The 13,256-nt window shown below is 39.1% G+C and overlaps 1 protein-coding gene across 1 annotated transcript in view; it reads right to left on the reverse strand.

The window, feature by feature from the left end:
• Positions 1 to 13,256, reverse strand: part of ZSWIM5 (zinc finger SWIM-type containing 5) — a gene marked incomplete at both ends in the record, with an annotated part of 147,935 nt that overhangs the window by 41,326 nt on the left and 93,353 nt on the right. The gene's annotated exons all lie outside the window — the stretch shown is intronic.

A 13,256-nucleotide genomic window follows, 5' to 3' on the forward strand; every position in this document is an offset into this window, starting at 1 on the left:
AGCATTCAGGAGGCAGAGACCCTTGGAGGATAGCGGTTCATAGATAGCCTCAGCTACTTAGTGAGGTCCTTTGCAACTCAGTGGGACCCTCTTTCAAAAATAAGAAAAATACTAAAAAATAGGGCTGGGGGTGTAGCTTGGAGGTACAATGCCCCTGGGTTCCATCCCCAATATTGAACAACAAAAAAAAAAAAAAAAAAAAAAAAAAATAGAAAGAAAAGAAAAACAGAAAAAAAGAAACCTCCAAAAGTTAAGAATTCCCATTGTAGATTTTAAGCTCTAGGTAGTAGGCAAAGACAAGTCCACAAATAGTACTAGCACAATCCAAAGTAAGGTAAATTCTATAAACAAAAGATAAACCAAAAGAATGCCATGAAGAAGAACAAGGAAGATCAAGGACATTTCTTTCTTAAAACAATTTCAGTGCTAGTACAGTGGCTCACACTTATAAACCCAGCTACTGAGAGGGATAAGTTTGGGGCCAGCTGTGGGAACTTAACAAAACTGTCTCATAAAAGTGGGGGAGGTGGGAGCAGTGATAATGCACCCCTGGGTCAATAGCTCCCCTCCCCCTCCCACACACATACACTTCCAAAATAGTAACCATGTAGTGTTGGTGGTATAGTGGTGAGCATAGCTGCCTTCCAAAATAGTAACCGGAATACCTAAAAGGCAAGAAACCCAAGACATGAAAGACAGGCCTCAGTGCAGTGAGACTAAGCAGTATTACATCTTTACTCAATAGGGACATAGTGCCAATAACTTTCAGGTATAGAATGAGTACATAAAGTTACAACTAATGAAAAAAGTCAAATTAACAGCAAATCCACTATATTATTTGTATATTCTTTTTTTTTTTTTTTTTTTTTTGGCAGTACTGGGGATGGAACCCAGGAGCATTCTACCTTTAAGCTGCACCCCCAGCCCTATTTTTTATTCTTTATTTTGAAACAGAGTCTCACTGAGTTGCAAAGGGCCTAAGTAGCTGAGGCTGGCAAAACGTGAATCATGATCCTCCTGTCTCAGCCTCCCAAATTCTGAGATTACAAGCATGTGCCACCATGCCTGGCTTGTATATTCTTTACTTTAAATAATTCTTCTCTTTTGACAGGAATATATCTCATCTAATAATTTAGTTATTCAACAAATGAGACCTTAGGCCAAGGACTGCTAGGCCTGGGATGCTAACAAAGAATGGGAGGACAATATTAAATATTTGTTAAGTACCTACTATGCATCAGAACTATACTGTGTGCATGTAATATCTTATCACAACAACCTTCAGTAGTATTATTTTCCTTTTTTAGATTTTTTTTTTCAGTGCCATGGATTGAACCCAAGAGTATTCTACCTCTGAGCTACACTCCTAGCTTTTTTATTTTTTTTGTTTGGAAACAGGGCTTTGTTGTTCCTGGGTCTCATTATGTTGCTGAGGCTGTTCTTGAACCTGCAATCCTGTCTTAGCCTCCCAAGTACTGAGAATACAGGCATACACCACCATGTCCGGCTATTTTTCTTATTTTAAAGGTGCATAAACTGAGGCTCAGAAAGTGTAAGTAATTTCTCCAAAGCTCTAGCAAGTGATAGATGTGGGATTTGGAACCAGGTATGAATGACTTCACAGTTCATTTTCTTTTTTCTTTTTTTTCTTTTTTGGCAGATCTGGGAATGGAACCCAGAGGCATTTGATCTCCGAGCTACACCCCCTGCCCTATTTTTTATTCTTTATTTTGAAACAGGGTCTCACTAAGTTGCAGAGAGCCACACTAAGTACCTGAGGCTGTCCGCGAACCACGATCCTTAGGTCTCAGCCTCCCAAATGCTGGGATTACAAACGTGTGCTACCACGCCCGGCTCATTTTCTTTTTATTATATAACACTATCTCTAAAAGATGGTAAAACAAAGTTATTCTCTTCAAAAATCACAGACATATAAGTAAATAAGTATGATGTGATGTACCTCGATGTATGATGTGATGTGCCTAAACAAAAGGCAAGGCTAATTTAATTGGACTGCTAATTTAATTTAATTGGACATACAGTTAAACTTAATTTAACTGTATGACAACAGGTAGCACATTTAACTAACAGAATTATAAACTATAAAACAATGAAACTAGAAATAGCAGAAAATAACATCTGGGGCTATTAAAATTCTAAAATTTTAAGCCAAGCATGGTAGTGCACACCTGTAATCCCTTTACTTGGGAGGCTGAGACAGGATGATCATAGTTTCAAGTATAGCCTCAGAAAGTAGTGAGATTCTCATCAACCTAGCAAGATCCTGTTTCAAAGTAAAATTAAAATAGAGCTCAGGGTACACTTGGAGATAGAATGTCCCTGGGTTCAGCTGGGCATGGTGGCATATGCTTGTAATCCCACCCAGCATTTGGGAGGCGAGACCAGAGGATCGTGTTTGGCAGACAGCCTCAGTTACTTAGTGAGGCCCTTCACAACTCAGTGAGACCCTGTTTCAAAAATAAAAAGAGACTAAAAAATAGGGCTGGGAGTGTAGCTCAGAGGTTCAGTGCCCCCGGGTTTCATCCCCAGTACTACAAAAAAAAAAAAAAATATATATATATATATATACCCTTCTACCTCCGGGTTACACTCCCAGACCTAATATATATATTTATTGTGGGTCTGGGAATGGAACCCAGGGGGCATTTCGACCTCTGAGCTATACCCCCTGTCCTATTTTTTATTCTTTATTTTGAAATTGGGTCTCACTGAGTTGCAGGGAGCCTCACTAAGAAGCTGAGACTGTCTGTGAACCGCGATCCTCTGGTCTCAGCCTCCCAAATGCTGGGATTAAAAGCGTGCACCACCACGCCCAGTCCTATTTTATATTTTTATTTGGAAACTGGGTCTCTTAAAACAACGCGGCTGGCTTTGAACCAGCGTGATCCTCCTGTCTCCGCCTCCCAACTACGGGGATTACAAGCGTGCGCCACCACACCCAGCATAAATCAAAAATTTTTAAAATAAATTAAAAAAGAATGCCCTTGGGTTCAATTCCCAGTACCACATACACACACCAAAAAATAAAATAAATTAAATTTAAAAAATCTAAAATTCTAATTTTTATATAATTGGTAATGGTTTGAACCCTTTAGATTAAGATAGAATTTGAGTCTAAGTGTATAGTATCAATTTAGATTCTAGCTGTCTCCACAGTAGGTCAGTGCTAAAGCAAGTAAAAAACTAGCTAGGCGTGGTGGTGCATTTTTGTAATCCCAGTACTCGAGAGGGTGAGACAGGAGGATCCAGGTTTGCGGACAGCCTCAGCAACTTAATGAGGTCCTCCACAATTTACTGAGACCCTGTTTCAAAATAAAGAATAAAAAATTGGGCAGGGTTACAAGGCATAGTGGCATACACTTGTAATCCCAGTACTTGGAAGGCTAAGACTGGAGGATTGTGTAGGTTCTAAGCCAGCCTTGGCTACTTAGTGAGGCTCTCAGCAACTCAGGGAGACCGTTTCCAAATAAAGAATAAAAAATAGGGCTGGGAAGCTGGGCGTGGTGGTGCATGCTTGTAATCTCAGCATTCAGGAGGCTGAAACCAGAGGATGGCGGTTCGCGGACAGCCTCAGCTACTTAGTGAGGCCCTCTGAAACTCAGTGAGACCTGGTTTCAAAATAAAGAATAAAAGTAGGGCAGGGGGTGTATGTAGCTCGGAGGTCAAATGGCCCTGGGTTCCAACCCCAGACCCACAAAAAACAAAAAACAAAACAAAACAAAAAGACTAAAAAATAGGGTTGGGGGTGTAGCTCAGCAGTATAATGACCTTGGGTTCCATCCCCAGCACCGCAAAAAAAAAGGGGGGGTGGTGGTGGCTGGGGGTATAGCTCTGAGGTAGAATGCCCCTGGGTTCAATCCTCAGCACCACAAAAATAAAAATAAAAATAAAAATAAAAATAAAAAAAACAAGCCAGGCGTGGTGGTGCACACTTGTAATCCCTGTGCTTAGGAGGCGGAGGCAGGAGGATCACTCAGGTTTGAAGCCAGCCATGCCGGCTTAAGAGACCCTGTTTCTAAATAAAAAAATATAAAATAGGTCTGGGAGTGTAACTCAGAAGTAGAAGGCTTTCCCAGGAACCCCAGTACCACCAAAGGAAAAAAAAAAGTGAAAAGCTTTCCGCAAAATTAATTCCTTCCTTTCTTCCTTCCTTCCTTTCTTCATGGCACTGGGGATTGAACCCAGAGGAATTCTATCTCTGAGCTACAGCCCCAGCCCTATTTTTTATTTGCAAACAGGGTCTCACTAGGTTGATGAGAGTCTCACTACTTTCTGAGACTGTCCTTGAACCTGTGATCCTCCTTTCTCAGCCTCCCAAGTACTGAGATTATAAGTGTGTACCACACAATGCCTGGCCTGAAGAATATTTTTCAAAAGCTAATTTTTAGAAAGTAGAATAAAAGTCACTGGAGACTAAGAAGCTATGGTGGAAAGAAAGGGTAATAGAGGAAGGTTGGTTGGTCCCAAATTCTAGTAGATAGAATAAATACTACTGTTCTACAGTACAGTAGGCTGATCATAGTTTACAATGATTTGCTATTATTTTATAAATAATCAGAAGAGTCTGATAGGAGGATTGCAGGTTCCAGGCCAGTCTCAGAAGCTCAGTGTGTTCCTCAACAACTTAGACCCTGTTTCACAATAAAATAGGGCTGAGGGTCTAGCTCAGAGGTAGACTGTCCCTGAGTTCAATCCCTAGTATCAAATAATAATGATGGTAATAATAATAAGAATCAGAAGAGAGAAGCTGAAAGTTTCCTAACACAAAGAAATTATAGATGTTTAAGAAGACTGATTTGATCAACACACACTATACACATGTAGGGAATTACTACACTGTAATCTATAAGTATGTTCAATTTTTTAAATAAACAAAATAATTTTATCATATGTGGCTCCCTAGAGGCTATGGTTAAGGCTCGTGATGTTCTTGGGAACATGTTCATTGGAGCTGGATAAATGGGTTCCATCGCTAAGCCAGACATGGTAGTGCATGCCTGTAATCTCAGTACTTGGAGGGTGAGACAAGAGGGTCACAGATTCAAGGTCAGCCTCAGTGATGTAGCAAGACTCTCAGGAATTGAGTGAGACCCTATTTCAAAATAAAAAGGGCTGGGGGTGTAGCTTGAAAGTAGAATGTCCCTGGGTTCAATTAAACACACAGAGACACACATACACGTGTGCATGCTCAGGTTCTACCAGCCCTATTAACACTAGCATATTTCAGGTACCATACCAAGGCCCATCTGAAAGGCAGAAGGCTCTGACTGGCTCTGTGGAAGTTTCTTTGCTGGGATGTTTTTTTTTTCCATATTTCTTAGAATGCAATTTGAAAGTTGGTTTCAAATATTTGTACTCCTTGCCTTATTGTAACCTAGCAACATTTTTTAAAAAGTGTAATTATTACTGAGAATAAAGGTACATAGAATAGGTTCAATGAAGTGTTTCTTTCTCATTGCAAACCTGCCACAAACATGTCCATCAATAATCTACTAATTTAAGAAAACAGGTAGAAGCCTGATTTTTAAAAATTCTTTATTGATTCCAGTATGTATTTATTAAGCCACTGTGTACTGATTTTTTGCTTTTAACTTTTATTTAGATATTTTAAAATAAAGCAAAAAAAGTATAGCAAAAGTGATATAGTGAGTTCCCATGTATTCATCATTCTGCTTCAACAATTATCAACACAAAAATAAAATTTATCTAATCTTTACCCCATTCCTAACTCCCAAACTCAATGTAATCAAAATGCCCCATACATTACATTGAAGCAAATCCCAGAAATATCATTTCACTGGTAAATATCTTGGTGGGTATCTCTAAAAGAGAGAAACTTAAACTTAGTAGTAATTCCTTAGCATCAAATATTTGGCATTCAGATTTCTACAGCTGACCTTTTATAAAAAGATAGAAAGTAGCTGGGCGTGGTGTCGCAGGCTTGTAATCCCTGCGCTTGGGAGACAAGACAGGAGGATCGTGCAGGTTCGAAGCCAGCTCACTGGCTTAAGAGACCCTGTTTCCAAAAAAAAAGTATGAAATAGGTCTGAGAGTGTAGCCCGGAGGTAGAAGGGTTTCCAGGAACCCCGGTACCACCAAAAAAAAAAAAAAAAAAAAAAAAAAGATAAAAAGTAGAACAGAAGGTTTGTTCAGATCATGATGCAAAACAAAATCCAGATATTTAATTTCATTGATATGTCTCGTAAGCTACAAGTTCCCTTTCTTCCCCCACATGCCACTTATTGAAAAATAATAGCTGTAGACATGATCAGATTCCAGTCTTTTTGTTGAAATTACTTTACAGGCTGCCTTATATACTTTCTATTGCATCGCATCAGGAGACAAATAATGCCCGACTGCTTTTCTTCTTCTATAGTTAGTATTGATCAGTGTATTCTGATGGTGTTGACCTGATCCATCCATTACAAAGTTCCTAGTCAGCTTTTCACATAATGGTTTTAAGAGTCACTAATGAGTACTAGCTCCACTTATTATTTCATTAAGGGTGTCTTTATATATATTATTAAATTTTATGACTTTCTCACTTTCTTTGATTCTTACCCTTTATCTGTAAAATAAGGGGGAAAAGTCATATAAAGTAGCCTGTTTGTACCAAGAACATGATGGACTCTTAATAAAAGAAGTGACAAACAGCCTCAAAAATTACTTAGAACACATGAAGAAAACAGCTACAGCTACTTTATAAGATTTTTTTAATTATCTTTACAATGATACTTTACTCACACTTTTCTAAAATAAAAAAATGAAAAACATTCTACTTACTAATACTGAAATGCACAAGAACTATAAACTTTGAAAAGTCTCTCTCTCGCTCTATTTACCAGTTGTAGGTCATAAATTGATTAGGATAATGGATGAACGGGGAGGGGAGAGAGTAGGCAGGCATTAAAGGAAGCAGCAAATAGTGTTTGCTTCACTAGTGGTGTTAGCAGGCCATAAGGGTCAACATCAATATTCCCTCCCTTCCTATAGTCTCTTTTTGGTGTAAAGCAGTTAAAGATGGGCCTGGTAGAGACCTAGTGGTTGTTGTTTTTTAAGAAAACATTCATACAAATCTGGCAGCTGTTCCCATTGTGGCCCTTAGACTTCATACACATGCTTAAAAAAAGAGAAAACAAATTTAAAAAAAGGGTCTCAAATGCTTTAACACTGAGCAGACCCTGAATAAAGAATCAAATACTTTCAAGGAGCTCCTGTTTATTTTTGCAAGAAGAGTGCTCTGAGAAAAAGAAATGCTGTTTCAACTTCCCATTCTAGACAGCTTCTCCACCTGGCCTCTACATTGTTTAGATATATAAAATAAAATTGTTCCATAGCCCCTTCTCTATCATATCACAATGGCTCTGAAATCACAGCTTCTAGGGAAGTGACTGGTTGTCTATAAATCCTGGCTTTGATGGGAGTCCCTACCAGCATGTCATCTTATAAATGTGTCATGTTTTCTTTGCCTTCAACATGCTCCAAGTGATAGTTAGGCAAGAGTCAAAAAAATATGCCAAAATGGCCTTATAGACCCCTAACAACCAAGTATTTTGCCAAAAGTCCCTGTTAGTTTGCCATACTCAAATACTTACCAAGAATTAGCAAGGCCTTCAGCAACTTAGTGACACTGTTTCAAAATAAAAAAAAAGTAGGGCTTGGCGCACACACTTGTAATCCCCGTGCTTGGGAGGCTGAGACAGGATGATCCCGCAGGTTTGAAGCCAGACTCAGCTGGTTTAAGAGACCCTGTTTCCAAATATAAAATAGATCTGGGAGTATAGCCCGGAGGTAGAAGGCCCCTGGGTTCCATCCCCAGTACCACAAACAAACAAACAAACAAACAAACAAACAAATAAATAAATCTGGGCATGGTGGCGCACGCTTATAATCCCAGCATTCAGGAGGCTGAGCCTGGAGGATCGCAGTTCACGGACAGCCTCAGCTACTTAGTGAGGCCCTTTGCAACTCAGTGAGACCCTGTTTCAAAATAAAGGAAAAAAAATAGGGCAGGGGGTGTAGCACGGAGGTCAAATGCCCCTGGGTTCCACCTCCAGACCCACAAAAATTTTTTAAAAATAATAAAAAAATAAAAATAAAATAGGGCTGGGGAGAACTCAGGGTGTAGCTCATAGGCAGAATGCTCCAGGGTTTAATTCCCAGTAACTAACACATACACACACACACACACACAAAAAGAAAAACATGTATGAGTGGTTTATACCGTAAAAGAGTTCTGATTCTCTTGCATTCTAGATTGAGTAACAGCACAAGCAATGGAAATTGACTGAAATTGTCACCTAATAATTTTCTTTCCCAGCATTAAGCATTAAGTATAGGCTGAACTGAACCCTGAATTAAACAGATAGTGCTAAGGACCATTTTTCCTTATTAATATCCAGACAAAATATATGTTATATATAAGATGTATAACACAACTAGGCATGGTGGCATATGCTTGTAATCCCAGTACTTGGAAGGCTGAGACAGGAGAATTGCAGGTTTGAGGACAGCTTTAGCAAGTCGTGAGACTCTAATCAACCTAGTGAGACTTTGTCTCAAAATAAAAATAAAATAGGATTAGGGGTGTAGCTGAGAGGTATAATGCCCCTGGGTTCAATCTCCAGTGCCACAAAAAACAAAGATGTATAATACATAAATATATGTAATATAGCATGTGTGCGCTTTTTCAAAATAAGGAAATCCTGCCAGGCGTGGTGGCGCACACTTGTAATCCCCGCGCTTGGGAGGCAGAGACAGGAGGATCACACAGGTTCGAAGCCAGCCGCATGCCCTGGCTTCGGAGACCCTGTTTCCAAATATAAAAAAAATGTAAAAATAGGTCTGGGAGTGTAGCCCGGAGGTAGAAGGGCTTCCAGGAACCCCAGTACCACCAAAAAAAAAAAAAAAAAAAGGAAATCCTATATTCTTTATGGCTTACCTCAAATATTACCTCCATATGAAACTAGCTGGTACTTCAGTTATTAAAATGAATCATATTAAATGAAGCCACTTCAACATTTATGCCAGTGGGGCTTATCTTCTAGGTCTTTTGTTACTGGGGATTGAACCAATGGGACATTCTATTGATTTTTTTTATCTTGAAACAGTCTTGCTAAATTGCTGAAGATCTCACTAAATGGCTAAGGCTGGCCTTGAACCCATGATTCTTCTGTTTCAGCCTCCCATGTACTGGGATTACTGGCATGTGCTACTACACCCAGTTTATAGTCTAGTTTAAAAAGAGAGATTTTCCCTAGAGTCAATAAAAAACCTAGGATAAAATAATTTCACAAATATGGAAAAAGCTCAGAATACTTACATGATTTACTCCAGTTTTACTGCATGACTACAGTCTAGAAATTAAAATGACCATGATCTCACATTATGAAACATCTTAGGCTTTAAAAACTAGGAAAAGTGCCAGGCGTGGTGGTGCATGCTTGTAATCCCAGCATTCAGGAGGCTGAGACAGGAGGATCGGAGTTCATGGACAGCCTTAGCTACTTAGTGAGGCACTTTGTAAGTCAGTTTCAAAATAAAGAATAATAATAAAAAAAAGCTGGGAGTTTTGGCTCACGCTTGTAATCCCAGCATTTGGGAGGCTGAGAGAGGATTGTGGTTTGCAGCCAGCCTCAGCAACTTAGTGAGGACCTCTGCAACTCAGTAAGACTCTGTTTCAAAATAAAATATAAAAAATATAAAAATATATAAAAATATATATATAAAAATAGGGCTGGGGGTATAGCTTGGTGTTAGAATGCCCCTGCGTTCCATCTTCAGTAATGTAAAAATAAATTAATAAATAGGGCTGGGGGTGTCACAGAGGTAGAATGCCCCCAGGTTCCAGCCCCAGTACTGCAAAAAGAAAAAAGAGAGGGAAAAAAAACTAGGAAAAATAACTTTATAGTGTTGCCCCCCCCCAAAAAAAAAATAACCATATTTCCTAGGCTGGGAGTGGTGGTGCATGTGTATAATCCCCAGTACTTGGAAGGCTGAGACATTTGGGTTGTAGGTTCAAAGTCAGCCTCAGAAATTTAGTGAGACTCTCAAAAGCTCAGTGAAACCCATCTCCAAATAAAAAATATAATAGGTCTGGGAGTATACCTCAGAAGCAGAAGGCCCCTGGGTTACATCCCCAGTACCCACCCCCTCCATATATATTTTTTTCCTGTGTATAGGAAATTATTTTAGCAAAAAGAAAAATTTTAATCAGTACTATTTTTGAGCAGTTATATGCTAGGAGGTACTTTCAAAATCCTTTTATAAAGCCGGGCATGGTGGTACATGCTTGTAATCCCAGCATTTGGGAGGCTGAGACAGGAGGATCATGGTTTGTGGACAGCTTCAGCTAGTGAGGTCCTTTGCAACTCAGTGAGACCCTGTTTAAAAAAAATAAAAATAAAAAATAGGGATAGGGGTGTAGTTCAGGGGTAGAATGCCCCTGGGTTTCATCCTTAGTACTGCAAAAAAAAAAAAAGAGTCCTCTTATATATATTGTAACATATAATCCTAACCACAACATTAGGTGTTTAGTATTATTATAATCCCAATTTTTGTTGGTAAAGAAACTGGAGCAGAGCTAGGATTTGAACCTAGGAAGTCTGGCTTCAGAGTCTAAGCTCATAAAAACCACATTTTATTTCCATTATAATGTTTCCAGAACATCAACTTTATTTTCCCATATTAGGGAAATCACTGTGATGACTGGTATTACATGTTTTAACTTTTTTTAAATTAGGAAGTTGCTAAATCATACTAATTTTAATGTTTTGTATGTATGTGTGTGCACATGTGTGTGGCAGGCACTGGGAATCGAACCCAGGGGCATTCTACCTCCAAGCTACACAACCAGGTCTATTTTATTTTTATTTTGAAACAGGGTCTCACTAGGTTGATGAGAGTATCACTACTTGCTGAGATTGTCCTTGAGCCTGCAATCCTCCTATCTCAGCCTCTCAAGTACTGGGATTACAGGTGTGTACCACCATGCCTGGCTAATTTTAATCTTTTGTATATAGCTAGCTACTATAATATTCAATTACCAAACTGGTAAAAAAATAATGGAATTCTAACAGAGACAAATGGCAGAGAATAAGCAACTGATAGTGCTCCTGGTTAGATTTAATTTGGTAAACAAAAAGGCATAGCATTTGTCTTTCCCTTTGGGACTACAGAAAATTTGAAGAAATAAAACCCAGAAACATGTTAATCTCTTAGCATCCCCACAATGGATTGAGCCCAGGGGCTTTTTTTTTAAACCACTAAATTACATCCCCTGACCTTTTTATTTTGAGATAGGGTATCATTAAATTGCCCAGGTTGAGCTGGGCATGGTGGCGCACGCTTGTAATCCCAGCATTCAGGAGGTTGAGACCTGAGGATTGTGGTTTGCAGACAGCCTCAGCTACTTAGTGAGGACCTTCTGTAACTTAGTGAGACCCTGTTTCAAATAAAACATAAGCCAAGCGTGGTGGCACTTGCTTGTAATCTCAGCATTTGGGAGGCAGAGATGGGAGGATCGCTATTTAGTGAGGCTGTTTGCAACTCAGTGAAACCCTGTTTCAAACATAAAAAGGACTAAAAAATAGGGCTAGGGGTGTAGCTCGAAGGAAGAATGCCCATGGGTTCCATCCCCAGTACCACAAAAATAAAAAATAAATAGAATAAAAAATGGGCAGGGGGTGTAGCTCGGAGGTCAAATGTCCCTGGGTTCCATCCCCAGTACCACAAAAATAAAAAATAAATAGAATAAAAAATGGGCAGGGGGTGTAGCTCGGAGGTCAAATGTCCCTGGGTTCCATCCCCAGATTAAATATATAAATAAATAAATAGCCCAGGTTGGCCTTAAACTTGCAATTCTCCTGCTTTGGCCTCTCAAAGTACCTGGAATTTATAGACATGCACCACTATGCCCAGTTCCCTAACCTTTTTCAAAAACATCCTCAAGCAAGGTGTATTAATTCAACTAATCATCATTTAACATTTACTATGTGTTAGTTCTCAAGGACACATCTGTTGAAAAGACCTAATGATTCCTAACCCTATGGCATTTATATTCTAGTTAGGGAGAGAGATATTAATCACTTGTGCAAATAATTACTTAATTCTAACTGTGATAAGTGCTGTAAAGGAGAAGTAGAGAATGACAGGATGGTATACAACAGGAGATACCCGACCTGATATATGTATATGTATATGTATATGTATATGTATATGTATATATATATATATATATACACACACATATGAGAGAGAGAGAGAGAGAGAGAGAGAGAGAGAGAACACAACAACAAAACAACAAGCAGACAGACACAAAAGCAGGCAGAGGTGCAGAGAAGCATAGGAGTCAGAGAGGAACACAGAATGTTAACCAGAAAGCCGACAGAAAGGGATAAAGTAGCATGCCATAGGCTGCAGAAGCAGGTAGGAGCTATTGCTCTGATTAGTTTCTCCTGTCCCACATCCAAAATACCACTAAATCCTGTAGAATCTGCCTCCTAAGTATCTCTCCATTCCAGCCTCCCCCTTGTAATTCCCTTAATATTGCCTTAACTCAAGATCTTAACAATCTCTTGCTTGTATTAACTAACCTTCCTGCCTCCAAATCTAATTTTCTCTACTCATCTTCTATAACAAGAACAGAATGATCTTTCCAAATAGGAAATAAAAGCATGTTATTCAACAAAATTGTGACCAATTTATGTTTCCAGTATCTAACATAAAGTCTGGCACAGAGTAAACATTTATAAAAATATTTGAGGGCCTGGCATGGTGGTGCACACTTGTAATCCCAGCATTCGGGAGGGGGAGACTGGAGAATTGTAGTTGGTGGACAACTTCAGCTACTTAGGCCTTTCACAACTCAGTGAGACCCTGTTTCAAAAAAAAAAAAACTATAAAAATATTTGAGCTGGGCGTGGTCTTGCTCACTTATAATCCCAGCATTCAGGAGGCTGAGCCTGGAGGATAGCAGTTTGCGGACAGCCTCAGCTACTTAGTGATGCCCTCTGCAACTCAGTGAGACCCTGCTTCAAAATAAAGAATAAAAAAAAAAATAGGGGAGGGGGTATAGCTCAGAGGTCAAATGCCCCTGGGTTCCAACCCCAGACCCGCAAAAAAAAAAAAAAAAAAAAATTTTTTTGAAGTGAGTTGCTTAAAATCCTTCAATGGTTTCCCACTGATAATAGGATAAAGTTCAGATTTCTTCAAACTTGCTGCCCACTATATCTTAA

The sequence above is a fragment of the Muscardinus avellanarius genome, assembly GCF_963383645.1.
Source record: "Muscardinus avellanarius genome assembly, chromosome: 3".
NCBI classification, from domain to species: domain Eukaryota; kingdom Metazoa; phylum Chordata; class Mammalia; order Rodentia; family Gliridae; genus Muscardinus; species Muscardinus avellanarius.